The sequence below is a fragment of the Uranotaenia lowii genome, chromosome 2 (genome assembly GCF_029784155.1).
Source record: "Uranotaenia lowii strain MFRU-FL chromosome 2, ASM2978415v1, whole genome shotgun sequence".
NCBI classification, from domain to species: domain Eukaryota; kingdom Metazoa; phylum Arthropoda; class Insecta; order Diptera; family Culicidae; genus Uranotaenia; species Uranotaenia lowii.
Genome location: NC_073692.1, coordinates 218,095,502 through 218,122,334, shown reverse-complemented (window position 1 = coordinate 218,122,334; position 26,833 = coordinate 218,095,502). Strand labels below are relative to the sequence as shown.

At 34.8% G+C, this 26,833-nt stretch overlaps 1 protein-coding gene across 1 annotated transcript in view; it reads right to left on the bottom strand.

The window, feature by feature from the left end:
* The window catches only part of LOC129743682 (semaphorin-1A), an 832,298-nt gene that overhangs the window by 619,552 nt on the left and 185,913 nt on the right, over positions 1-26,833 (bottom strand). The window lies entirely within an intron of this gene.

Below are 26,833 nucleotides of genomic sequence, written 5' to 3'. Positions count from 1 at the left end.
CGTTGAAGGATATGGAAACTCTACTCAATACCCGCCGATATCTAAGTTATTTAATAAAAATAATGCAGAAAAGCTCTTGAAAATCTGTTCTTCATATCAAAATCAAATAATAAATCAATTTGAAATCATCTTTCAAGTTTCCAAAAAATTGTTCACGTTAATTTCGATGAAATAAGTTCAAAATCGGGCAACCTCTGAGTAATCAAGTTTAGTTTAATCTTATTGAAATTAGATATTCGAGACTTAATTTTTATCAACCAGTAAGAATTTTTTTTTTTTTGAAAAACTGTAGTACAGTTTTGGACCTGGAATAAAATTTCGAGATTTTGGCTTAATTTTTAAGTCGAGATTATTACTCTTGAAGCATTTTATTAGTTCATCAAAATTTGATCCAGAAATTGAAATTTTGAGTATAGAGGAAAACATTTCGTTTGGCATTTTAATGATGTATAGAATGCGCTTTAACTTTTCATGAAGGTTCAAACTGTTGTCCTAACGATGTTTTGCTGATCATATTGAAGCTAAAATTGGGTTACCAGTCTGGGCTAAAATGCATCAATATGCAAATCAAAGACAAACCTTGAATCTCGTTCCCATATGCTGGAATATGATTGTTTAGCATTACGCGTTTGTTTATTTCAAAATTTCATCCATCCAATGATGATTTTACGATTTCAGCTAGTATAATTTGTAGAATTTTTACCCCTAAATGTATGCAGCATCCTTATGCTTTTTCTTTAATAATATTTTTTACAGAAAAAATGTAAAATTTAATTTGAACAAAACCTAAAACTACTACAATTGGTGCTTCAGGCGTTATTACGTCACAAATATATAAAAGATATATAATTTTTTTAACGTTTTCATTTTATTTTACATTTAAATCAAAGTTTGTTGCAACTTACAGCTTTTTCTAGATAGGGTGAAAATGGCATAACTTTTAAAGCCAATAATTTTTCTGATGACGTCAATTTAATGTCCCAACAACTTAAACTTTTGAGGTATAATTATTTGTGGACATTAAGTCTATTGAAGCCATTGCAGTTGAAAAGTATTGCATGATGCCCCAGTTGACGGTAGATGATATTTTTGCCTATTTAAAATTTCAAAACATCTACTAATTTCAACACTTTTGTATTTTGATCGATATCCATTGAAATTTGAAAATAAACATTTTAAACAACAATTTTAAATTTCAAGTATCATCTTAATTAATTTTTTTGGTGATTTTTTTTTCAGAAATTGTGATCTATTTGGAATTCTTATTTGGAGATTTCTATGATCTTTTTGTATTTTTTTGTTCCCATTTTTTATTATTTATTCTTATGATTATGATTTCCTGACTTTAAGGCTTCCTAATGTTCAGAGTTTCTGACCTGCTGATATTTTAAATATCTGATGTCCTCACTTTTTGACCTTTTAACTTTTCGACTCCCTAACTTCCTAATTCTTTGATTCTCTGAGATTTTTCTCCTGAATTTCTAACTTCTAACATTCTGATTTTTTTGTCTTTCAGATTTTGAAAAGAAGAAAAATAAGAACATTTAGATTTACCCACGAACTCTTTTTAGGGGGCTCGTCTATACAAACGTTTTTTTTTTTTTGGTTCTTCTTGGTTCCCCGGAAGCGTTTGATATTCAAATTTGCAATAGTTTTCATCTTCGATGATAACGCACATCTATTGTCCACACACCAGTTGATCATATAATTTACGAGCTCTTGGTTTGACAAAAGACAGCTTGCTAAAATTTATTGCTAATTTAGTGAACATAGACTTCCAATTTTGTTAATGCTTACCGATAAAGTGTCGTTTTCTTGCTAAGTTTGATTCGGCTTATCTTGAACTGCTGTCATTGTGTTTCTGTGTTGGATTATCTTGGTTATAATTTTGTATTTTATATATTTTAAGCTTTGGTGAGACTTACTGTTGACGAATTTATGTAGAATATTCATTTGACTGTTAAATATTGGCTGTTTTACAATTTTCTGCATCGGAACTTTGCACTGTGAACTGCTTTGGTTATCGAGTTGTTTTCAAATATGGCATTCATTAATTTGTGTTGGTGTAATTTAATGTCTGTGATGTTGTGTTCTGATCCTTAGTATTGTGTTTTGCTTCTTGGGTTTTGATTTTTCTAAACAGTTGAGTTATTTCTGAATTTTGACAAAGTTTGCCCGGATATTCCCGGAAATTTTTGGTCGTCAATTTTGAAATAAAATGTCCGGATTGTGCCAGGATTTTGTATAAAAATGTCCGGATTTGTCCGGCCCGGACACGTGTTTAAAAAATTATGGCAACCTAAAGTATGACGTATTCAGAAATTACAGAAGTTCATTTCCCATCTGGTTGGAAATTATAACTTTGGAAATAACAAAAAATGCATTTTAAATTTATGTGTCGAAGAAAGCTGAGAACCCCCCGGAGAGAGATTGAGCATTATTGTAACATTAGTCTACGAGTTGTATAGAAGTTCAAAAGTACACAGTTCACAAACATTTATCGAAGTAAGTCATCAACATTTATGTTGAAAAATACGTACTTTCCCCCGTACAATCCATTAATAAACGGGGAAAGAATCTAGCTAGGAACATCCCAAATCTAGTGGCTTTCCGAACCGTCGCATCCAAAAGCACGCTACATATCTTCCGAGAGCAAAATGTACTCACGCGGGAACCGAATGCGACAGGAGGTGTTAGTGAGAAAAATAGCGCTCCGAAAGCAATTTTTATCCTGCCGGCTCGTTTTTTTTCCTTTCTCTTTTTTTCTCTAATTGAGAAGATGAATCCGGTTCGTCCAGTGTCTAGTGCCAAGAGAATCCGAAAGAAAATAGCGGCTACCATCGGCAGGAATGTGCTTCCGAGGAAGCAAATGATGATGTCCTGGTTTTCGATTTGTTCTCCAAGTTCTTAACGGGTGTTTCCATTTTTTACGATTCTAACACGATTCCTACGAGGTAGAAAACTTTCCAACAGTTGGAAAACTGATTTTTCTTAGTCTGGGAAGGAAAATTGATGCACTTGCGTGATTAAGTACAATTCAAAAGATTGATGTTGGTGGGAATTTTTCTTGCTCTGGTCTGTTTCGTTCGGGGATGCTGCGGCTTCAGATAAATGGCGATGGTCAGTTGGACTGTCTTGTCAGTTTGGAAAACGTGCTAGAAGTTCTTTAACCAACTGTATATGCCTTTTGGTTGATGGCTGAAACCACTCTTTTCTACTAGATTTTCGATTTTATTTAAAAACGCTTTGATAACTCCAGGTCCAGAAATTCAAAACTACCCGAGCTAGAAATTCGAAAAAAATATTTTTAAAATATTGATAAACAAATACAACAATAAAGTGGATTCAATTTATAATTTTTTTCATATTATCCAACCTTTTGCTATTTAAATTTTGCAATTGCTCGCCATTCGTCTTATGATTGCATTACCATCTTTATTTTTTTACTTCCTTCCGGTCAACAACCTGATTCTTTCATTTCCGCAATCTATCAAGCAAATACGTTCTGCAGATGAAAACCAAATTTTGGACCAGCTTTTTTCCCTCCGCTAAGCTAAACAACTGACTCCAGATTATGGACAAAACAAATACAGTGTTCTCGGATAAGGTTCAAACTCACTTCTTTTTCCGCCGGGGTACTTGCTTGCAAGTGACATTTGCAAGATTATATAAGAGTAAACACAAGTGTGCCTACTCCAGAAACCTAATTCGACAACCAGGCTTCCGCATAGCTCCAACCTTGTCCAAACCGGCAAACCAACATCATCTAAGGTGAAATCCTGGCGAAAAACCCCCGGTGTGTTGTGGCCAAGCCTGTTTATTCTACGTGTTATCTGCCATCCGTAAACTGTACAACAATAAATCATAACCATTTTGGTCCGGTCCCCCTTATATGGTGTAGAAGCATCGAGCTGGTTTCGGTTCCGAAAGGGCCGATATTTATATTTTCGGTTGACAGGACGACAGAATGAATTTTAAATAAGCCTCGGACCGAGCCTATCGGAACCGGAATCCTCACCCAAATTTCCGCATTTCATCGGTCATGGTTCCGGGGACGTTTACTCTTGGAAAACATACCCACCTATTTGGAAAATATAACGAGCAAAATTATATTGCAGGTTGGTATATTTTTTCTGCTGAAGGGGACCCTCCGAAAAAAGAATCCGTATCCTTTTCCTCGGAAGAAGAAAATAGGGCGAGGGAAAAAGGCTCCAAAACAAACAAAAACGAATGTTTTTCCACGTATCATTGGCTCGCATAACATTTGCTGGTTACCGACATGATTGCGAGATGTCCGACATGACCGAAGACGTCTGGATGGGAGCTGACCAGAGTAGAAAAATACAAAAAAAATAAGTGAAAGAAATAAACGACCTGGTTTTTCTCACATGTGTGAACCCAGCTTTTGAAAAATGGCGCTGGCTACGGTTTCATATTCAGATAACACAAGGGAACAGCATTTTTGGTGCATATGTTTTAAAAATTGATTTAGAAAGATTTTGGCATCCCCAATTCAAATCATTTGTAAGATTTTGTCCATCATCTGTAGTGATATTTAATTTTGTATGGATTGTAATTTGTATGGGAAAACAATTTTTTTCTTTGAATAATCACCAGATATGTACTGAAAGTTCCAAAAAGTATAACTTTGGATGAAACATATTCCTTGATAATCAAGGCTTGATTCTTGCAGTACAATTCATGTGAACAGAGCACAATTCTAAATTGAACCTCAGAATAGACATTCGATGTTTTACAGTTGTTTTCTTTCAAAATTATTTTTTTAATTTTTGCGTTTTTGGCTGCTTTTTGAAAGCTATGTAACCGTAGGATTACAATAAAAAATTTCAAAATTTGCTCTGCATAGCCAAGGAATAAATTGAATTATATAACCTTTGCAAAATATTTCATGAAATTATTGAAAGCTCTCTTTCAATAGATTTAGATTTTTTTTATTTTGAAATGGTTATAACTTTTTTCATGAAATAATAAGCTACTTGCTATGTAAGCAGAAAAACAAACCTTAAGAATAGTCAAAACAAAAAAATCAAATACCAACTTCATTTCAAGCTTATTTGAATTTTCTGGATGATTTATTATGCAAAAATATCTTCTTCCATACAAATTCATATACAAAATTCAATCCACCTAATCATCTTAAATTTTACACTGATGCTTGGTGACTCACAAGGCATCGAAAAAACATATGAGAGCAAAATGCACAGTGCACATTTTAAAATTGTTTTTAGTTTTGAGTAATATCGATCTTTATTAGCAAAAAAAAACAACTCATAAACCAACATGAAAATCAAAAACAGATGTTCAATCTTTTAGAAACCGATCTTTCAATCAAAGTTTCAGGAAAAACGTCCATAAAGGGTGATACGGTCAAAATTTGGTCAAGGGAAAACGCGTGTAAATCGGTGAAACCGTTTATTTAAAAAATCAAATTAAATTTCTTTTTCAAGTTTAATAAGTTTAAAATTCAGGAAAAATATTCAGTTAGGCTTCCGCTTTTCCAATTCCGAATTGCCGGGCCTTACGCATAATCCCTGCCATCAGATTTTGAACAGCCACCGTATCCACCTTCTTTGCCGCAGAAAGCCAGTTTGCCTTGAACTGCTGCTCGTCCTTAGCAGTTTTTTGGTCTTCTTTAGGTTCCGCTTGACAATAGCCCAGTATTTCTCAATTGGGCGGAGCTCTGGCGTGGTGGGAGGGTTCTTGTCCTTGAGAACCACCTGCACGTTGTTGGCGGCGTACCACTTCATGGCCTTTTTACCGTAATGGCAAGATACCAAATCCGGCCAAAACAGTACGGAACAAGCGTGTTTCTTCAGGAAAGGCAGCAGACGTTTATTCAAACACTCTTTCACGTAAATTTCTTGGTTGACAGTCCCGGAAGCTATGAAAATGCTACTTTTCAAGCCACAGGTACAGATGACTTGCCAAACCAGATATTTCTTCGCGAACTTTGACAGTTTCATGTGCTTGAAAATATCTGCTACCTTTCCCCTTCTTTTTGCCTTATAAAACTCCTGCCCCGGAAGCTGCTTGTAGTCGACTTTGACGTAGGTTTCGTCGTCCATTACCACGCAGTCAAACTTCGTCAGCATCGTCGTGTACAGCCTCCGGGATCGCGCTTTGGCCGTCGTATTTTGTTTATCATCGCGATTTGGAGTCACTACTTTCTTGTAAGTCGATAGTCCGGCTAGTTTTTTGGCTCGATGCACGGTTGTAGACGATAAACCCAGCTTATTTGCGGCATCTCGGAGAAAGAGGTTAGGGTTTCGCTTGAAACTACCGGCAACTCGCTTTATCGTCTCTTACATGGATTTATTTTTCCATTTTAATCGACATTTCCGGCAAGTTAAGATTTAAAACTTAACAATGTATCGCGATGATAAAACACATTTTTACATAGATTTTGGATGAAAATTGTGACTCGGATGAGCGGAGTTCTACTGTACATATGTTGTGCTCCCTGAGATGACACCGAGATATTCCTTTTTAATCAACTACTGTTAATGTCTTGGAGGTTATGTGACTTACATGACAACTTTCTTTTAAAATATTTTTGTACTTTACCTAGATTTAGTGAATATTGATTACTGTTTGCATACTCCAAGGCGCTTATCGCGCTCATTGTTTATAACGGCCTTAAATGCATGTTTATTAAAAAAATGTTAGATAAAGTAATTTGTTGTAAGCTGTATTCCTTTCGATGTTTTTGAATAAAATGTGGAACAACGTCATAAAATGGAAGGAATTCATTGGTATTACTTATCAAATGTCTTTGAACAAAAAAAAGAGTACATTTGGTAAAATTTCACAAAAAGAAGAGTACGCTCATTTTTCGATCGAAAAAGAGTACTTACGGTAAACCTAGTATTGAGGAAAATAACTCGAAATTGCACGGCATGGATGTTGTCAGAAAAATATTCGGTAAGCTTAGGTTAACTAATTCCGGATTTTTTTGGTCCCAAATTTGCTTGTACACATTCAAATCTGATGTTCATGATCAGATATTAGATTCTCTATTCAGTTTTTTGCTGTTAAAATCCAGTTTGAATCATTCTTGAGGAAAAAACCTGATTTGAATCTTGGTTTTGCATTTTAAACCTTGATGCATTTTTTCATAGTTGAAAATTATTATTTTGCAATGTGAAATAAATTAAAATTACAACTATTTCAACATATAAACTTTTGATTCTTTTGCAGAATTGGCACTAAAGGAAGATTCATAATGGTGATCCAGAATTGAAATATTCTGAAACAGTTTCATCATTCGTAATTTTTATTTAGATTAAAAAAATTGAATTTCAAATAAATAACTAAAGAGAGAATTCACACAAAAAGCCGGAAATTTAGAATCCTAATAAGAGTTTTCTGATTGAAGGATTTGATAAAAAAAATCGCTTGTTGTTTCTTAACCAAAAGAAATTATTATCTGGAACTTAAATTACAAAATCGTTGTCAAATTCGGTATTCAGATTTTGAACTCGGGTCCAAACGGCAGGATTCAGATTTGGAATTCAAATCAAAAATACAATTCAGTTCTAGCTCAAAGTTAAGTTTTATAATCAAGATCACATATCAATGTAAGAATTTATTTAAGAATTCAAATTGCAAGTGATCGCAGTTTCAACGATTTATTTCTTAATTTAAAATTTAAATTCAGATTCAGTTAAGAAACATAAATCAGCAGAAACCACAAATATACACAGCAACAATTTTCTAAAAGTATGCGAAACCTAAAACATGAGTTCATTTGAAAAGAGATGTAACATGCAACTTCTTTTGATGTAATTTTTTAGCCTTTTTCCTAAAAAGTTAATAGAAATAAATTGTTCAGTTATAATTTTACATTCCGTGATCCAAATATCGAGCGGTTTAAGAAATTTGGATCATAAACAGTGCAAAATTATTTCTATTTGATATAAAATTGAATCGAAATGTTAAACTTGTGCAGCTCTAATGGAAGCCGTATTGCAGGAGGCAGAGAAAATTGACGGTATAGAAAACTCGAAAAATCCACGGAATTCCGATGGAATGAAGATAAACGAAGTAGAAATACGATAAACGAAAAAGGTGCCAAAATTAAACAGTTTCTCTTTATTTATTTTCTTACAGTGACGTGGATCCGGAAGAAATTCTTCTTTACAATTCTTGATCAGGATCAACATTCACTAAAACTGCAAATATTCAGAATAAATTTATAAATTTTACATTGCTATGTATTTTTACACGATCATAAGTCGTTCCTTTTTCGTACATCGCTTCCGATAGAAATTAAAACGCCGCAATACAATTTTAGATCGGAATCGATTTTCCGTATTCGCACATCGTTTCCTATCTAATATTGCACGAATTATTTTTGCTGTGTAAAATAATATTTGGATTCATTTCGTTCTTTGAAAAATATAAATTTTAATTTCAACTCAGAGGCCATTATTCGACATTCGAACTCATAGTACTTTACTCTAAGATAACTTTTATGTTGTTTAATTTTCATCAAACTCACTTTTCTCTTAAATGAAACCTGAAATCAATTATTAATTATTTGAATATTTATAAAAAAATGCATTTCTAGGACCTAATTTCGAAAATTAGGATTTAAAATAAATACCCAGCTATTATTGTAAATGAACTCAAAGCTGAATATGAATTGTTCAGTCAAAACTGTTTGAGAAAAAATTTTCTCCAACTACCTCATCCGTGTAAAAATCCGACCACCTGGAGGGTCAAAAAAGCTTTCAGAGCATGACGTAAATTCACTCATTCGCGCTGTTGTAACTCATCTAGACTCCAACCGATTTCTATAAAATTAAGTGTTTTAGAATCGTCTCATCATTTTGCAAGAAGACCTTTTTTATGTTAAAAATGGCAAAGTTTTCTCATACAATTCAGAAGTTTCCTTTTTTTGTGACGTGAATTCACTCATAACAACCATATTGGATAGACACAAATTCTTTTTTTCTATAAAATGAAGCAGTATTTGTTGGGTTGAAAAAGTAATAAAAAAACCTTTTTATCATTCGGGTCCATTTTATCAATCATCTCAATCAATTATCTAAATAATTGACAACATTGAGATTTTGTTATACGCGAACGGATAAGAATCACTTTTGAGCGGTATGTAAGCGCGTAGAATATGTTGTTTAAGCAGACCTTCGGAATTATTTAGGAAAACACCTCTGATTTTGATCGCGACAAACTTAAGAAGGGCAATTTATTTTATCACTAGCTGACCCGGTGTGCTTTGCTACACCTTTCAAAATAAAATGATATTTTCAGAATTTATTCAAATTTTTATTGATTGGTTGGCATTATTTTAATTCAAAATATAACATGATTCATAAGCAACCGCTACATCTTGATTTGTGTTAAAGATCTGGTAATTTAAATCTGTTTCTTTAAGCTCCGCCCTAAAAAAGGAGGGTTCCAAATAAATCGTACGCAAACAGTCCAACTGATAAAATCTGGTTGGTTTTGCTTAATATGTTCTGAATTTATGCTAAAAAACTGATAAGAGAGCCCACTCCGCCCCCTGTCCTTCCCTTCCCCCTGCTGAATGGAGATCGTGATTTTTAATAATCGTACCCATTTTTTTTTGTTCTCAAAAATCTTCTTGTATAGAATATTGTTCCATTGGTTGATAATTTTATAAGCTTTACAACAAAATTTCTATGGAACCCTCTCCTTTCTTTTCCTCTCTACATTGTAAAGCGTAAGGGTCTAAAACAATCGTAGAAACATATCTCGTAACCAAGTACCTTTCCATGCCATATTTGTTTCCATTTGTTGGCTTCGTTAGCAAAAATTGAGAACTAATGCTAACAAAATTGTATGGGCTCATCTCCCTCCTCCCATGTGTACCTACTCACTGAAAGGAGGATGGTGTGTCAGATAATCATAGAATCATACCAAAATGATTTTCCATGTTAAGTTTTGTCCATTTCTCGGATTTTGTAAAAAAAAGGTTAAATGTAGGCTTTCCTCTTCCCTTCCTTTATTTCCAATTCTAATCTTTCTTCCCACTGCCAGAAAGGAATTGTTTGACATAAAAAAATTCTCGTATTGAAATACCATCCCATGCCAAATTTGGTTTTATATACGATGTAAATTTTTGAGTTATGCATAAATTTGAAAGGATGTACCAACCTCCCCCCCCCCCTTCCATTCGCCCCGTTGAATGGAGGGGTGAGAACTTAGTATTCATAAAAAATTTTTGATACCAAATTTTATTTCATTTACTCTATTAATTCTCAAGTTATGCAAAAAAAAGGTATGGTAGCCCCCCTTTCCCCTTTATATCTTTTCGCTGAAAAAGAATGGGGCTTCAATTTATAATAGAAACATTTCTCGTATCCAAATACCCTCACATGCCAAATATGGTTCAAATTTGCTCGATCAGATCTCTAGTTATACTGAAAATTGTAAGGGAGACCTCTTCTCCCCCTTTTCATCCACCTTTTTGAAGGATTGAGGGATACGAAATATTCAAAGAAGCATTTCTCGTACCCAAATATCGTTCCTTGCCAAATTTGGTTTCATTTGCTGTTGTAGTTCTTGAGTTATGCAATAAAAATTGTGTGGAACTTCCCTCTCTCCTTTCTCCCCGCTGGAAGAAGGAAGGGGTCTCAAACAATCATTAGAACATATCACGTTCCCAAATATCCACCCATGCCAAATTTGGTTCCATTTGCTTGATTAGTATTTGAGTTATGTAAAAATAATAAAGAGGGCCCCTCCCCCCTTTATATCTCCCTACTGTAAAGAGGGAGGGGTCTCAAATAATCATAGAAATATTTTTCGTATCCAAATACCTTCCCATGCCTAATTTGGTTCCATTTGCTTTATAAGTTTTTGAGTTATGTAAAAAATATGAAAGAGGCCCCTCCCCCTTTCAACTGCAAAAAGGGAGGGGTCTCAAAAAATAGTTGAAATATTTTTTGTATCAAAATACCTTCCCATGCCAAATTTGGTTCCAATATCTTGAATAGTTTTCGAGTTATATGAAAAATTGTAAGGTGGCCCCCCTCCCCCCTTCCTATCACCCCGCTGAGAGGAGGGAGGGGTACCTCACATTCATTGAAATATTCTCCGTTCCCAAATACCACCCCATGTCAAGATTGATACCATTTGCTTGATTGGTGCTCGAGTTATGCAAAAAATTGTCTTTTGTTTGGGAGGCCCCTCCCCCCCTTCCTGTTAGGGGGTGATGTCCCAAACCATAATAGGAACCTTCCCCGGCCTCCAATACCCCCACCTGCCAAGTTTCACGTAACTCTGTTCAGTAGTTTCTGAGTCTATAGGGAACAGACAGACAGACAGACAGACAGACAGACAGACAGACAGACAGACAGACAGAAATTCATTTTTATATATATAGATTAGTCATAATTACAATTTTTCCCTCCAAAACATCTAAGATGGTTACAAAAGTGAAACAATGGCGAACTGGCAACATTAAGGATTAAAATTATGGCAAACGTTCAAGAGTATTGTGAAAACAAATCTATTGAGTCTAATATAGAGTGACCAATATAAACGAGATTTATCATATGTCTATAGAACTTTGAAGCTCGGAATATGATTTCTTTTTTTTTTCGAACAAAGGAAGAGACTCGTTCGTATGTCAAATCAAATCATCGTAAATAAGTAAATTTCGATGATATTTGAATCGTCTTTTGAGCGACATGCTTCCGGAGTATGTTATCATTCGTCCGACTCGTGTAAAATGGTCTCATAAATAAATCGGAGAAAAATCACTCATCCTTACATTAACATGATGAGATTAAAAATCTCATATTTAATGACTTAAATTGTCATATCTAATACGATGATGAAAAGCCGAGACATTTCATCTTTATATTTTTTTCACTGCAAAGGCATGTAAAAACTGAAAGCTTACTCCTTGTTGGGAAGCAGCGTTGCAAGATTGCAAATTGCCAAAATTTGTAGATTTGACGAAAAACGAAAAATGTACTGATTTTGGCGTAATAAAACTTGATGACAATTTTTTTTGTCATCAGTTTGAATTTTCGTTTATCCTTTGAATCCCTACAATTTTTTCAATAATTTCGTAGATCTCGATCATCGATCCACAGATCCGTAGAAGAGTTGAAAATCCGTAGATCTGTCGAGAAATACGAAAATCTGGCTACGCTGTTGGGAATACTGACAGCTTTTCGATATATTCCTTAAAAAAAACTTCCAGCTTTTGATAAGTTTTCGTTCTGCCAAAACCTAAAAATTGATTCAAAAAGGTCGTTTTTACACAACTTTCACGGGTTTGCTTGTACTTCTGTTCTATGTGCTCATAAAATTATTTGTTAGGTATGAGTCATGATTTCGTCGTAAATTTGTCAATTTTTTAATAAATATTTAGGATATGTTCAATTCTCATTTATTCATCTATTAATTTGTAAAGTCATCCACAAATCTAACTGATTTTTCATGAAATTTATTAGAAATTTACCAAATTTATTCACCAAAAGTGTCTTTATAAAACACCACTCAAAAAAAAATTGTTGATGGAATAATACCCTGCAGCTTCCTTAAGCCATGGGCGTCGAGAGAGGATTTCGCTCAGTGTCTTTCGAGTAATACGTGTCAACTTCTGACTGGCTCTTACTAAAGCACGGACGAATGACTCTCCGCGGCCCAAAACGAGAAGCCCCCTTGAATCCAATCGTGTTTGATTTGTGTAAATTCTCCCTGGATAACACCACTGCGCACTGACTGATACCCGGGCCGAGCCGAGTCGAGGCGAGGAATAAAGAATACAAGCTTAAAATAGATCACTGCAGATTTTTGCTAGAGAAGGTGGTTGAAGAATAGAAGTTGCAAGTGGAGGTAAAACATACAAGAGACTCACGTCTAGAGCGGGCACACCATTAGGAGAATATTGCATGCCAAAATGTGGAATCTCCCAGGGCCACCACACCGATTGCTGCAGGCTGCAGTCGCAAAGAGCCGGTCCTCGTTTCGTGATGTTGAGCTTTGGCTTAGCTTAGGTTTCGGGACCTAGCTGGAGCTAAACGACACAAAACGAGTGCTCTGATCCACCAACCGTCTCCCTAAGAAGAAGCAGAGCTCCCGAAAGAGCTTCCCGGATTATTTGGGAAAACTAGCGAGTAAGTAGTAGTTTTTGGGGATTCGGGAGAATTGCGGTATCGGTTTTTTTCGGGGTTGCGAGCACAAAACGAGATGAATGGCGAACGCTACCAAGATGAATATTTTATGATAGTTTATCCTTTAGCTATTTTATTTATGCTCCTCGCTCGGATGCTGATGCCGGTGTGAGACTTAGACGGCAGGATTTAATACGGATGGATTTCGGATTGCTGCGAAGAAGATGGCGGAAGGATGACGTTTGGTTTGATTCTGGGGGTGCTGCTGCGGTACAGAGAATTACTCCAACAAAGGTTATAAAGATGGAGGGGAGCAAACAGCCAAGTATATTTCAACTGTCTACGGCCGAGGTTTGCCATATATCATTTCTCGAGGGGGCGAGCTTTGTGCAGGAGCTTTCAAAATATTAACGATCCGGCCAGAGCGAACGAATACGACGAAGACGATGTCGAGTGGAGGTGGCAATGGCTCGAATTTCCCACCTTGCTAACCCTTGAGTTAGCACCAGCCGGGAGCAGAGATGCCAGAAATTCGACAAGGACCAACGATGGGCCAAGGTTAATCTCAGCTGTAACACCCGTAACATCGACATCATAGACTAAAATTTTTCTACACCGAAAAAATTCTGAACCATTAAAAGCACTAGAACTGAAATTTCTTAATGTTATATGACATAGAACTCGATTTCAAAATGTAAATTGATAAATAATATTTAATTGAATCATTACGAGCACTGAAATTGAATCACACTAATTAACATGACGCAGAACATGATTTCCTTATGTAATATTCCGTCATTTATTATGCTTCTATTTATTTAAATAAAACTATATTAATCTTACTATTCCCCTTTCCTACATAATAATGTCAATTGTCATTTTTTTAATTAAATACAAACATGGTAAATCCAACTAAAAAGATGATAAATATTTCTGAGGAATTTTTCATAAAATTAAATATTTTTCTCAATCGCGAAAAGGTGACAAAATCGGGGTGAATAAAATGGGGTCAGAAAAAAATCGGTGTGTGACAAAATCGGGGTTTCGCTGTACTGGTATTTAAATGAGACTTTTTTTTAACCCTAATCCGCTCTTCAGTGTCAATATGACACTATTGGAAGTTTGGCGGCTTGTTACCTTATTCGGGTGCATCCAAATAATACAATTTCTACGGAACCCTCAATGAATTCTTGAAATCTTAAGTTTTGCATCATTACTTTTTTTATAAACGCACCCTGAAAGCCCAGGAAAATAACTCGCTAATCTGACCTTGAGTGTCCTGCTTGAGTGACACTCCTCTCTTAAAACCGCTATATCTCTCTTGTTTCTCAATCGATTTTCTCGGAAATTTCATAATGTATAGATCAGCTACGGAATGTTTAAAAAATATCACTTAGTGTCCAAGAAAGCTGAAGTTAGAAGCTATACGTTGCACATAAATATATAATTTTTTTTTTTGAAATTTAAAATCATGACCCCAAAAAATGTAAAAAGTGGTGTAAAACTGTACTTTTCAAATTGTATTTCTCATAGCAGATAAATTATGAAAAGAGGATTGAAAAGTTATAACTTCACTCATTTAAGTGCAAGAGAATCAGAGAAATTGCAAATTGACAAAAGGTTCGAAAAACAGCTACCTTAGAAAATTTGTCAAAAATTTTGGGTTTCATATTTTGAAAATCTCAAGATGCAAAATGTGCCAAATTACTTCAACTTTACAATCCTTTTTTTCAAAATTTATTTGTAAGACTTGAACAATTTTGACGACTCGTTGATTGAAAAGTACGGTTTTTACACCACTGTTTTATAATTTTTGTGGTAATGATCTTAAAACATTTCAAAAAAATATATATTTATGTGCAATGTGCAACTTTTAACATCAGTTTTCATGGACACTTAGTGACATTTTTTCTGAGCACTCCGTAGCTGATTTACTTCCTTTTTCCGAAGCATGTTTTTCGGTTTTTTTTTTATCTTGGACTTTGAATAATGGAAAACTGAAGGAAACATATTTGAGTTACATCACGAAGTTTCCAAAAATATAAATTTTATATAATTCGGTTGGGAAACAAGACAGATTGTTTTTGTTTCTGATAGTATAAGGAGTGTATTATAATGAAATGCAACATTTTGTTTTGTAAATAACTTTTGAATGCATGGATGGAAATTTATAAAATTATCAGTGGAAATACCTAGTAATGTAATGCATACGTTTAAAAATGTTGGTGACAATCTGTCAAGTGGGTTTTGAGATAGCGTCCAATACAGTAGTTCATTGACATTTTTTGGGCAGGATCGAGTTAGATGCAGGAAATTCCCAGTGGGAGTCCCAAAGCAGCTGGAAATCAATTATTTGACCAAAGTTCATATGGTAAATCGTTTAAGGAATCCTAAAGGAAATAACAGTGAGATTTGAATAAAAGTGAGGTGATTGCATGAAGTTAAGGAGTGTGAGAGGTTTAATCAAGCGCAATTCGAAAAATTTCTAAAGGGGAAGTGATAAAAAAGATCAATTTTTCTGACATGTTCATCTAGCTTAGCTTAGCTTCCCAAGTAACCGTAAGCACTAAAACATAGCCCTTAAGCAACACTATATACCCATATATAACTCTCAATTAATGCTTGTTTTGCACTATATGCGTATATAGTGCAGATTTAATGCTAAAATGGCGAAATAGCGGGCTGAATAAATGCTATCACAACATAGCATTTAATAAGCATTACAAATACTGAATTAGAGCATCATCAAAACGTCATTTTTCGCCAGCCGTGTAAAAGCACTAACAATGCATACTTAGAACACCTTATTTTTTTTTTAATTGATTGATCGTGATTGATGTGAAACGGAAATTCAAAAAATAAATCATTATCTACAACATCAATCAACCTGCTGAATGAAGGATTATGCCTGCTTAATGAAGGGCTCTATGAAATGAGAAGTTATTAAAATTGAATTATGAATTACATTTGATGAGTCTCGAACCGAGGATCCAGCAGCAGCCTTTATCTTTCCTTGCGCCTTTACCATTTCGACCACACTTGATGCTGATGAGGTGGGTGAAAAAACCCGTACTTCAAGTACTGTTCGGATCACACCACTTTTTTATTGGTTATATGCATTAATAATGCTTATTTAAAACAAAAAAGCATTATGAATGTTGATATAATGCTAACTTGCATTAGATGTGTTGATTTAATGCTGATTAAGGGTTAAGGCTTAATGTTTATGGTTACTATAGGGTAGTGCTACAGTCTTAATGCTTGTTAACTTTATATAGTAGCTCTATATGTGCATATAGTGCTATCATTAGTGCTAATTTTTTTATTGCATCTATGCACTAATAATGCTGAATTAAAAAAAGCATTATGAATGTTGATATAACGCTAACTTACATTAGAAATGTTGATTTAATGCTGATTAAGGGTTATGGCTTAATGCCTATGGTTACTTGGGTAAGTATCAATTTTACTAACTGGTCCGTCTAGCTGTCTAACAAACCGGGCCGACATAACTTCTACAGGCTAAAAAAGCTACCCATCGGTAAAACAAACATATACGGTGGTCAAATCAGGCGCAAAATATATGGACAGCAAAACGAACTCTTTAGCGAACTCTTGGCCAAAACCTTTTCATTGATAAGTGTTGAAACTCACCGTTCGCGGATCAGAACGATCCATCAGCAGAAGATTTCTGCTGTATCGCGCGGAAATTTGTTTTGGTTCTCCACATGCTTCGCATCCAATTCGCAATCGAGAACAATGGAACAATTATTGCTGATGACAGCTGATGATGGGTAACACGGTACAAATTTTCACATCATCACACTGTGAAGCCAAACAACTCAAACTGTGGTTAGCAGTTACAATGCAATGTTGACAGGCAGAAAATGAGTAGAAGTATCGGAATACTCATTGATAAATGAGTACTTTCCCGGTTAGGGAATATGAGAAGTACAAAGTGACAAATAGCTATCGCTAATGTAGTGAGTACTATTAGAGTGACTAGACGAATGAAACTGAATAATGATTAATGCTATTCCACCACTGAAACCTGCGTTTTCAACTATAAGTCTCGTCTGAATGTTTCGGAGATAAACAAATTTGAAATTCGAAAAATTTGATGTCTAGTACTCAGGGCCGTATCAAGGGGGGATGAGGGTACCCCAGAGGAAAATTAAAATTTAAACATTACTTTGATTAAACTGCTTATAGAACACTAAGAAAGAAAATGGTAATTGGAATTCAAAGGTTTAATATAAAAGGTGAGGATGGGAGGCTTTAAATAATATCTCAAATAGTTTCTCTCAAGGGTAGAGTACCTAGTTTTCAACAGTTTTGTCTGGGTTTGCACAAATATAAGTTATTAACTATTTTAGAATTTTATTTCAAAAACTAAACGATTTTGTATGATGTAATGAACATTTTTCTACATGTTTGCACTTTCTCTTGACCAAAAGTGTGCAAATTCAATTGTTATGCCTTTTTTAAATGTCAATGCAAAGATCTGGTTTTCAACAGTCACTTTTAGTTTTCGACAAAATAGGTTTAGTTTTCTACAGGCAATATTTGAAAATCTACCCATAAAATGCTTAAGAAAAATTTCTCTTTTCGCCTGTTTGAGGTTCGAACCTCAGGCACAACTAGTGGAATCCGGACACGAACCCAGTGTCAACTTCTTCGGATAACTAAATTGCCTCTAATAATAAACGAAAACGCTATTAAATTTCACGAAATTTTTCAACGCTTATTTTCGACAGCTTAATAAAATAGTTGATATTTCATATATTTTGTAAAAATACGAAAAATATAATCATTAAGCAGATAATTTAGAATTTTATCTATCCTTTGATTTCATTAATTTTGCTGTGATTCATATAAAAGTTGATTTTAGTCATATTGGAAAATTTTCGGTATTTGGACTAAAGCGTCGAATATTAGAAGCGTATGTCCTAGTTGCTTTTGAATAAAAGATTTACACACGTTTTTTGGATAACAGTTAAAGTTCAACAGATGGTAGATTAAGACAAAAAAAATTGAAAAATACGAACGTGTAGGTTTCAAACAACTAAATAATAAAATATCCTTTTTTTAATAATTTGCCGAAAACTAGCTCCTGTGAAAATCTGGAGTATACCTGATATAAGTTTAGGGGACCCCTAGAGTAAGCATTGCAGAATTTTTCTCGCATGATTTTGGCAGAACGAAATTGCACAAATTTTTACAATACCTGGCAAAATCTGGGCATTTGATCTTGAATTTTTCAACATAAAATCTTAACAAATCTTAAAAAGCAGAATTTGGTGACAGTTCAAAAAAAATCTTTTAAAAAATCACCCAAAATTTTCAACACGTCAGCAGCGTTAAATACTTTCCTTCAGAACTCCCAAAAAACATTTTGGATAAAACAAGCACAGAAAAATTGAGCCTAATTAAGACCTAAATTTGCTTTATTTGTCCAGTTTACTTTGAAAACCCGGATGTGTCCGGATAATTCCGGGGAATGCATATCCTACAATAAATAGTACATCACTTTCTCTTTTTTTTATTAAGAAAATATTTCAGAAGTTTCCAGCGCATCCCGGGGGTAAGATTAACTTTTTTTTAGATCTGTCAAAAAAAACAATCTGAAATTATTAGTTTTTGAAAGAAAATTTGCAGAAATTTGAAAAAGTGAAGAAAGTGAAGAAAGATATTTGAAATCCTTTTTAATTATAAGTTTTGTCGAACTTGGTTGGGAATAAAATAAATAAAATCAGGCAATCTGGTGGAATGTTCACTTTATAAGCATAAATATGAGTATGAACAATGCAAAATTAATTTTAGTTTTTCGATTATTATTCAAAACAAAACTGAGTTCCACTATTTATTTTTTTTTCAAATTTGAATCTTATATTCGAAATTCTAATTGAAACTTTTCCAACTGTTTGATTCCGATGTACTTTTTGTTAACTAACCTCTACTAAAGTAAATACCTCTACTAAATGACCATTAGACTGCTGCAAAAAATGACTTTTTGCTCCCATATGTTTTTTCAATGCCTTTTGGGTCACCAAACATCAGTGTAAAATTTGAGATGATTAGGTTGATTTCTGAGTTAGCGCAATGCGTTTCAATTTTGTATGGAAATTTATATGGAAGTCGAAATTTTTCCTTATTTAATAATCCAGAAAATTCCAATAAGCTTGAAATGAAGTCGATCTTTGAATTTTGGTTTTAACTATTCTTAAGCTTCACTTTTTGGTAACTTGACAAGCACCTAAGAATTTCATGAAAAAAGTTATTACCGTTTAAAAAAAAAATCTGAATCCATTGAAAAGTATTTAAAAATAGCAGACTTTGCTTGCTGTTTTTGCAAATGTTATACAAATCAATAAATTTCCTGGCTATGCAAATCAGTTTTTTGAGACTTTTTATACTAATTCTACTGTTTCACAGCTTTCATACAAGCAGTCAAAAACGCTAAAATTTTAAAGAAAATTGAAAGCAAAAATTTTATATCCTATCATTGTATATCTTTCCTGGGGTAAAAGTAAGGTTTGTGGATTATTCACATGATTTGTACAGCCAGAATCAAGGAATATTTTTCATCTAAAGTTATATTTTTTTTGAAATATTCAGTACAGCTCTGGAGATTTTTGTATGAAAAATTTTGATTTCCCGTACAAATTTCCATACACAATTAAAACTCGTTGCGCTAATTCAGGACTGGATGGATCGCTTCCAAAATTTGCATTGCTATTTCTGGCAGACAAACAAACAAAAAAAGTTATGGGAGGTGTAAAAAAATTGACCATTACCATTCTCAAATTATTATAATAAAAAAAAAATTCGCAAAGTTGAATTTATAATTTTATTAAGCGAATCTCTAAACATGAATATTTCTATATTTTCAACCTTATCTTATTCCAGATTTATGATTCTGTGTCTTCAAAATTTATGTTCCATTCTGAATTATTGTTTTCGAAGGTAAATTTTGTTGCATTTAGAAGAATTTTGACAAAAGCTTTTTAATTTTTTGAAACATTTTTTTTTTTAATATTAAATCATTTTTAATTTTAAACTTTATGCGGATTAACATTTGAAAAATTTCAACATATTACATGAACAGGATATTTTATTTTCTAAAGATGTGGGAGAGAAATAAACATTAAGATTTGAATTATAGATTTGAGACTCTCGCTTCTCTCTTACTTTTACTTTGATTCTCAATTTGGTATTTGAATTTCATTTGTAATTTGATAGCACAATTTATTTTTGAGACTTTGAATTGTGGGTCTGGATAAAATCCGAATTAGGGTTTAAAATTTAACTGTCCAACTGTCTGTCTCTCTATGGAAATTCAATTTGATTCGGTTGTTTTTTTTTATTTCAGATTCTTTGTCCGAAGTCATAATGTTATTTCCTAGAAGTCATGAGTTTTAAGGAAATATTTATTTTGTTTCCGATGAAGCTCAAACCAAGGGATTGATAATTAAATGAAAAAAGTTTAAGTATATATCTTTAAATTTTTCCAATCCAAACATTTTTGGTCGGTGAAAAAAAATTGTGAATAACGACAATGACACTATAAATAGCTAAATATTGTCATTACGCAAAAGCTGTGCTGGAGTGATAGAAAGTCAATTATGATGTTTTTTCACCGAATGAGGGCAAACGATAAAATTTGTCATAACCTCTATAAAATTCAAAATTTGAGATATTTTTAAGGTCAAGTTTCAGGAAACAGAAAACGTGATCAAGAAAAGCATTGATTTGAAAAAAAAGGTGGTTTAAAGTATACATTATAGATGGCGCACGCTGTCCCCGAAAATTAAAGTAGAAAGACTTATTCTTTGAACGCTAATTCGAAAACCGCTAAACAGAACGTCACAAAAATTTTCAAATGTAAACATAATATTACTAGGCAGCTTTCTGAAAATTTCATTTATTTTCATGCATGCATTCAAAAAAGATTCACAAAACAAAGTGTTGCGTTTGTTTTCGAATACTCTCCTTGATTATACTGGTGGTAATTATTAGAATTCTGGTTCTAAACCACTGCTTTAAAAAAAAATAAATTGAAATTTTCAGCTTTCGGTAATTGATATATGTTTTCTTGTAATACTTAACAACCATAAATTTAAATTTTATGAAGAGATTAATCACCGTAATTTGTGTTTTTACTTAGATGTCCCTACTAAAAAGGACATCACTTTTCACCGATAAGGTCAGGAAAATTAAAGTAACAAACATGAATTTAAAATTTTGATTTCTTTTCAAAATTTGAGAAATTTTATTCAGATTTCTGATGGCAACACCATTTCTCACAAAAATTTCTCTCCCCAATTTTCTCCAAAATTTCCAAGGAACTTAAAGTGGAATATTCATTTATGGGATTGGTTTGAGGGACCCCACGAATGATGGCGACACTGACTTCTGCGAAAAAGCTGTGCTCCCTCGCACCTAACACAACAGAACAAAGAATTCTCGCTCGTTAACGTATATGACAAAAAGTTTAATCTCATTTTAACGAAACGTCAGTCAGACGATTTGCGACTTCCCCCAGTTTTTCCTCCTTCTAGAAGAGATTCCGTCGATCGGAGGACTGACTCCCCAAAAGCCACCCAACTCTCGCGTGCCTTTTGCAAATTACGTTTGGGACTCCGAATAATTGTGTTTGGTGAAGTGAGAGTAGCAAAAAGCTAAAGTAACGTTTTCGGGCTGGGAGATATCTAGTTTACTTTTTTTATTCGGTCTCTCGGTTTGTTTACTTTGTCTCCTCAAGTGTCGCTTTTCTCTAGCAGAAGACAAAAAATTTGGGTAGACGAAGTGACGCAAAAATTCATTGGGGACATTTATCATTCCGTTACCAGGTAGTTGGAAGACAGGAGACACAACTTTTGTTGTTAGTCATTTAAATTTTTTGATGATTACAACTTGATAATTTTCTGGGCTCCCTGAAGTTTCAAAACAATAACGTAAGTTTAATATTAAAAAAAAACTCATCATAAAACCCCTTTTTTAAAGATGAATTCAATTAAGATAAGATTGAAAATAGACGAGCTATAAATTTTTCAATCAAATTCCCTTTAATGAATTTTGAAAGCCTGTTTATGAGAACCTTCATTAAAGGGAGCGCCATAAAACGTAATGATGCTGCGTAGAATTTGACGCAACCCGCAAGCTTTGGAGGATAGACAGATAAAACTTCCTCCATCGACACCTTCGCACATTCATTCATATATGCTCGTATTGAAGATTTTGTAACCCACCACCCACCACCCACCAACACAGTCGAGTCACCGACACGGAAGCGGAAATTCCTCACATTCCGGGAGCACAACTAACAGAGTGTTCGCCAACAAACACACGCTTCCTTCACTCAGGTGCGAAATGGGACGAACAGAAATTCCAACTTTCTTCCGGGAAACCGCCAAAACTAATCTCCGGATCTTTCGCAAAAGTTCAAGTTTAGAGGCGGGTGGTGTTGTTCTTTTTTCCTGGAACTAAATTTGATCCTGAAGATGCCGGATAAAAATCCCACTGTGTGTTGTAAAAGTTCCAGAATAAATTTCCAATTTTTTTATTGAATCAATGCTAAATTTGGAAAACATATAACTTACTCTAATCTAAATCAAATCCTGAAAATTCTCGAGGCTATGAAACTGAATTTAGGCTCGATATCTATAGTCAAAACTTCTTTTGGTTTTAGGATTGACGACTTTAAAAATTCATCTCTTCACCCTCAACTCTTGACTTTCAACTCTCAATTCCCGATTCTCGTGTGTCGAGTATTGCTCTTAACTGTCGATTTTCGACTCTCAATTCTGGATTCAAACTCAGGACTCCCGTTTCTTGACTCTCGATTTTAGACTTTTGACCCGCGACATTCAACTTTCAGCTCTCGACTTCTTAAAGACTTTCCACTTCCCACTCTCGGTGCTCAAGTCTAGATTCTTGATTCTTGATGCTCGTTTCTCGGCTCTCCCCTCTTGACTTTCAACGCTCAACATTCAACTCTCGACTCTCGCCACTTGGCTCTCGATTGTCAACTCTCAACTGTCCACCATCAAACTCTCGACTCTCGAATTTAAACTCTTGCTCGACTCTTGGGTACTGGCACTCGACTCTCAACTCTTGACTTCCGACTTTCTACTCTCGATGATCAGATGTCGACTCTTTAGTTTTTCGTCTATCTTCTCCAAACTAGACGCTCGACTCTTTCGATTCTCAACAACAGTATTCGACTCACGACTTTCGACACACTGGGCTTTGGAAATTCTACTTTAAATTGTCGACTCAAGACTCTCCACTCTCGCCATTCGATTCTAAATTGTCGATTTAAGACTCTCGATTATCGTTTCTTGATTCTCAACCCCGACTATCGGCTCGAATGTCAATTCATGCGCTTATTTGCTCGTCTCTCTACTTTCGACTAGACTCTCGACTCAAAACTCTCAAAGTTCGTCTCTGAGCTCTCGATTATAGACTTTCTTTGACCTCCGACTCTTGATATTAGACTCTCGACTCTTTCGACTCTCGACTTTCGAAACTTGGCGTCCGACTTCTGATTTGCTTCTTTCTACTCTTTATTCAATATTTTTGACTCTAAATTGGCGACTTCTGAACTTCTGACTCTCCATTCTCGTTTCTTGATTCTCAACCTTGACTCTGAACTCTCAATTCATGACGTCCTACTCTCGACTTTCGACCTTCGGTATCTGACTCTTGATTTATTACTTTCTATTTTCGATTTTCAACTTTCGACTCTACACTCAGAAAAATACTATTATGTATGCCATAAGATTCTCTTATGAAGTGGCGCCATAAGAAAAATTAATGAAATTCATAAGATTGTCTTATGACGCGAATGAATTCTGAAGATGAACGCCTACTTCAATGAGAGGTTGTTGCTTTTCATGAGAGATTCTTATGGAAACAGTAAATCACTTTCTAATAAGAAAAATTCTCGATATTTCATGCTGAAAACATTCACTTTATTGTTTGCCAAATTCGTTAAAAATTAAATCCTTCATTGTCACCATCAGCAGCGCATCAACAGACGGCTCCATCAAAGTTTTTTTTTTGCCGCATCTTAATCTTCGACCTTTTGTTTTTTCCGATCAGCTTGCTGAAAAGTAAACAAATAATGTATTTTAGTTTACTAATAGCATTCAACGTTCACACCAAAAACATCAAATCGAACTTACCGTTCCGGAGATAACAATAACATTTAACATTGAAGGAAAAATATAATAACTATGACCTGGCGATTGCTTCGTTCTGTTATATGATGAAAAAAAAAACTGATGCTATGAATGAATGTGTTCATCATTTTTTCACAATGCCGTTTCTTCTATTTTTCATAAGAACATCGTATGAAAATTGAAAGAATTTCATAAGACTCTCATGAAAAATTAGTTTGGACGCAAAAAAGTGGTTCATAAGATGTATCTTATGAAATTTATAATAAGATTTCCTCTGAGTGTAACTTCGAATTTAATCGCTCTAAACTATCGAATTTGAACTCGCAATTCTCGACTTTCGATTTTAGACTCTGGACTTAGGACTCTCGTCATTCAACCTTCAGCTCTCAACTAATTAACTACTTCTCACTCTCGGCGCTCAATTCTTGATGCTCGTTTCTCGGCTCTCCCCTCATGAATTTCAACTTTCATCGTTCAACTCTCGACTCTTGACTCTTTATATCTTGGCTATCGATTGTCGACTCTCAAATTTCGACATTCAAATCGCAGCTTTTGACTATTGAATAGCGACTACCTGTTCTCAAATAATGACTCTTGATTTTCGATTCTTGATTCTAGTCCCTCGTCTCTCATTTCCAGACCGATCCCACCTTTCAAATCTCGACTCTCAATTTTAAACCCTTGACTCTCGGGTACTGTCACTCGACTTAAACTCTTGACTTCCGACTTTCGACCATTTCTACTCTCGATGCTCGAATGTCAATTCATGTGCTTATTTTCTCGTCTCTCTACTCCAGACTAGACTCTCTACTTTCGATTCTTGATTCTTGTATTTTGGTTGTCACTTCCAGACTGAGCCTAGCTTTCAATTCTCGACTCTTGATTTTATACTCTCGAATCTCAACTCTTAACTTCCGACTTTCTACTCCCAATGCTCATGCGCTTATTCTCTCCTTTCTCTACTCCATACTCCAGACTCTCGACTCAAAACTCTCAAATCTCGTCTCTGAACTCTCGATTTTCGACTTTCTTCGACCTCAGACTATTAACTTTCGACACTCGGCTCTTTCGACTCTCAACTTTCGACGACTTTCGACATTCGACTATCGACTTTTAACTTTTGACATTTGACGTCCGACTTCTGATTTGCTTCTTTCTACTCTTTATTCTATATTTCCGACCCTAAATTGGCGACTCATGACTCTCGGTTCTCGACTTCAATTTTCGACGCTCGACTCTCAATTCATTACTTCCTATTCTCGACTTTCCATCTTCGGCAGCTGAATCTATATTTGCTACTCTCAATACTCGACTTTCGATTTTAGACTCTGGAAACTCTCGTTTCTTGACTCTCGATTTTAGACTTTCGATTCTTGACTCTTGGGTACTGACACTCGACTCTCAACTCTTTACTTCTGACTTTCTATTTCCGATGATCGGATGTCGGCTCATGCGCATATTCTCTCGTCTTTCTACTCCAGATTAGAGTCGAGACTCAAAACTCTTAAATCTCGTCTCTGTATTTCGACTCTCGATTTTCGACTTTCTTTGACCTCCGACTCTTGACTTTCGACTCTCGACTCTTTCGACCCTCAACTTTTGACAACGTTCGGTTTTCGACTTTCGACTCTCGATCTTCCACATTTGATGTCCGACTTCTGATTTGCTATTTTCTCCTCTTGATTCAATGCTTTCTATACTCTAAATTGTCGACTCATGACTCTCGATTCTCGTTTCTTGAAACTCAACCTCGACTCTCGGCTCTCGGCTTCAGCATTCGAAACTCGACTCTCAACTCTTGACTTCCGATGCCGACTCATGTGCTTATTTTCTCGTTTCCCTACTCAAGACTAAACTCTTTACTTAAAATTTCTCAAATTTCGTCTCTGAACTCTCGATTTCCGACATTCTTTGACCTCCATCTCTTGAGATTCGACTCTCGACTCTTTCGATTTTCAACTTTCGACAACTTTCGATTTTTGACTCTCGACTCTTCCGACTCTCCACTCTCGACATTCGGCGACCGAATTCTCATTTGCTACTTTCTACTCTTGATTGTATACTTTCGATTCTAACTTGTCGACTCATGACTCTCGATTCTCGTTTCTTGATTTTCAACCTTGACTTCAACTTTCATGACGTCCTACTCTCGATATTCGACCTTCTACTCTTGATTTTCAACTTTCGACTCTAAATTTTTGAATGACTCTTGATTCTCGACCCTCCACTTTCAACGTTTGGCTTTCGACTTTTTACTCAATACTGTCGAGAGTTAACTCATCACTCTCAATTCTCATCTTTCGACTCTAGATTACCGGCTATCGATTCCTAACTCTCGACTCTCAATTTTTGATGCTCGACTCTTCAATCGCAAGTCGCTACAATTGACCCTCAATCCTAGACTCACGATTTTAGATTCTCGATTTTCGACTCTCAGCTCTAGACTCTTAATTCTTGAATTTTGAATCTTAGCTATTGATTCCTTACTCTCAATTGGTTTTCCTGAATTCT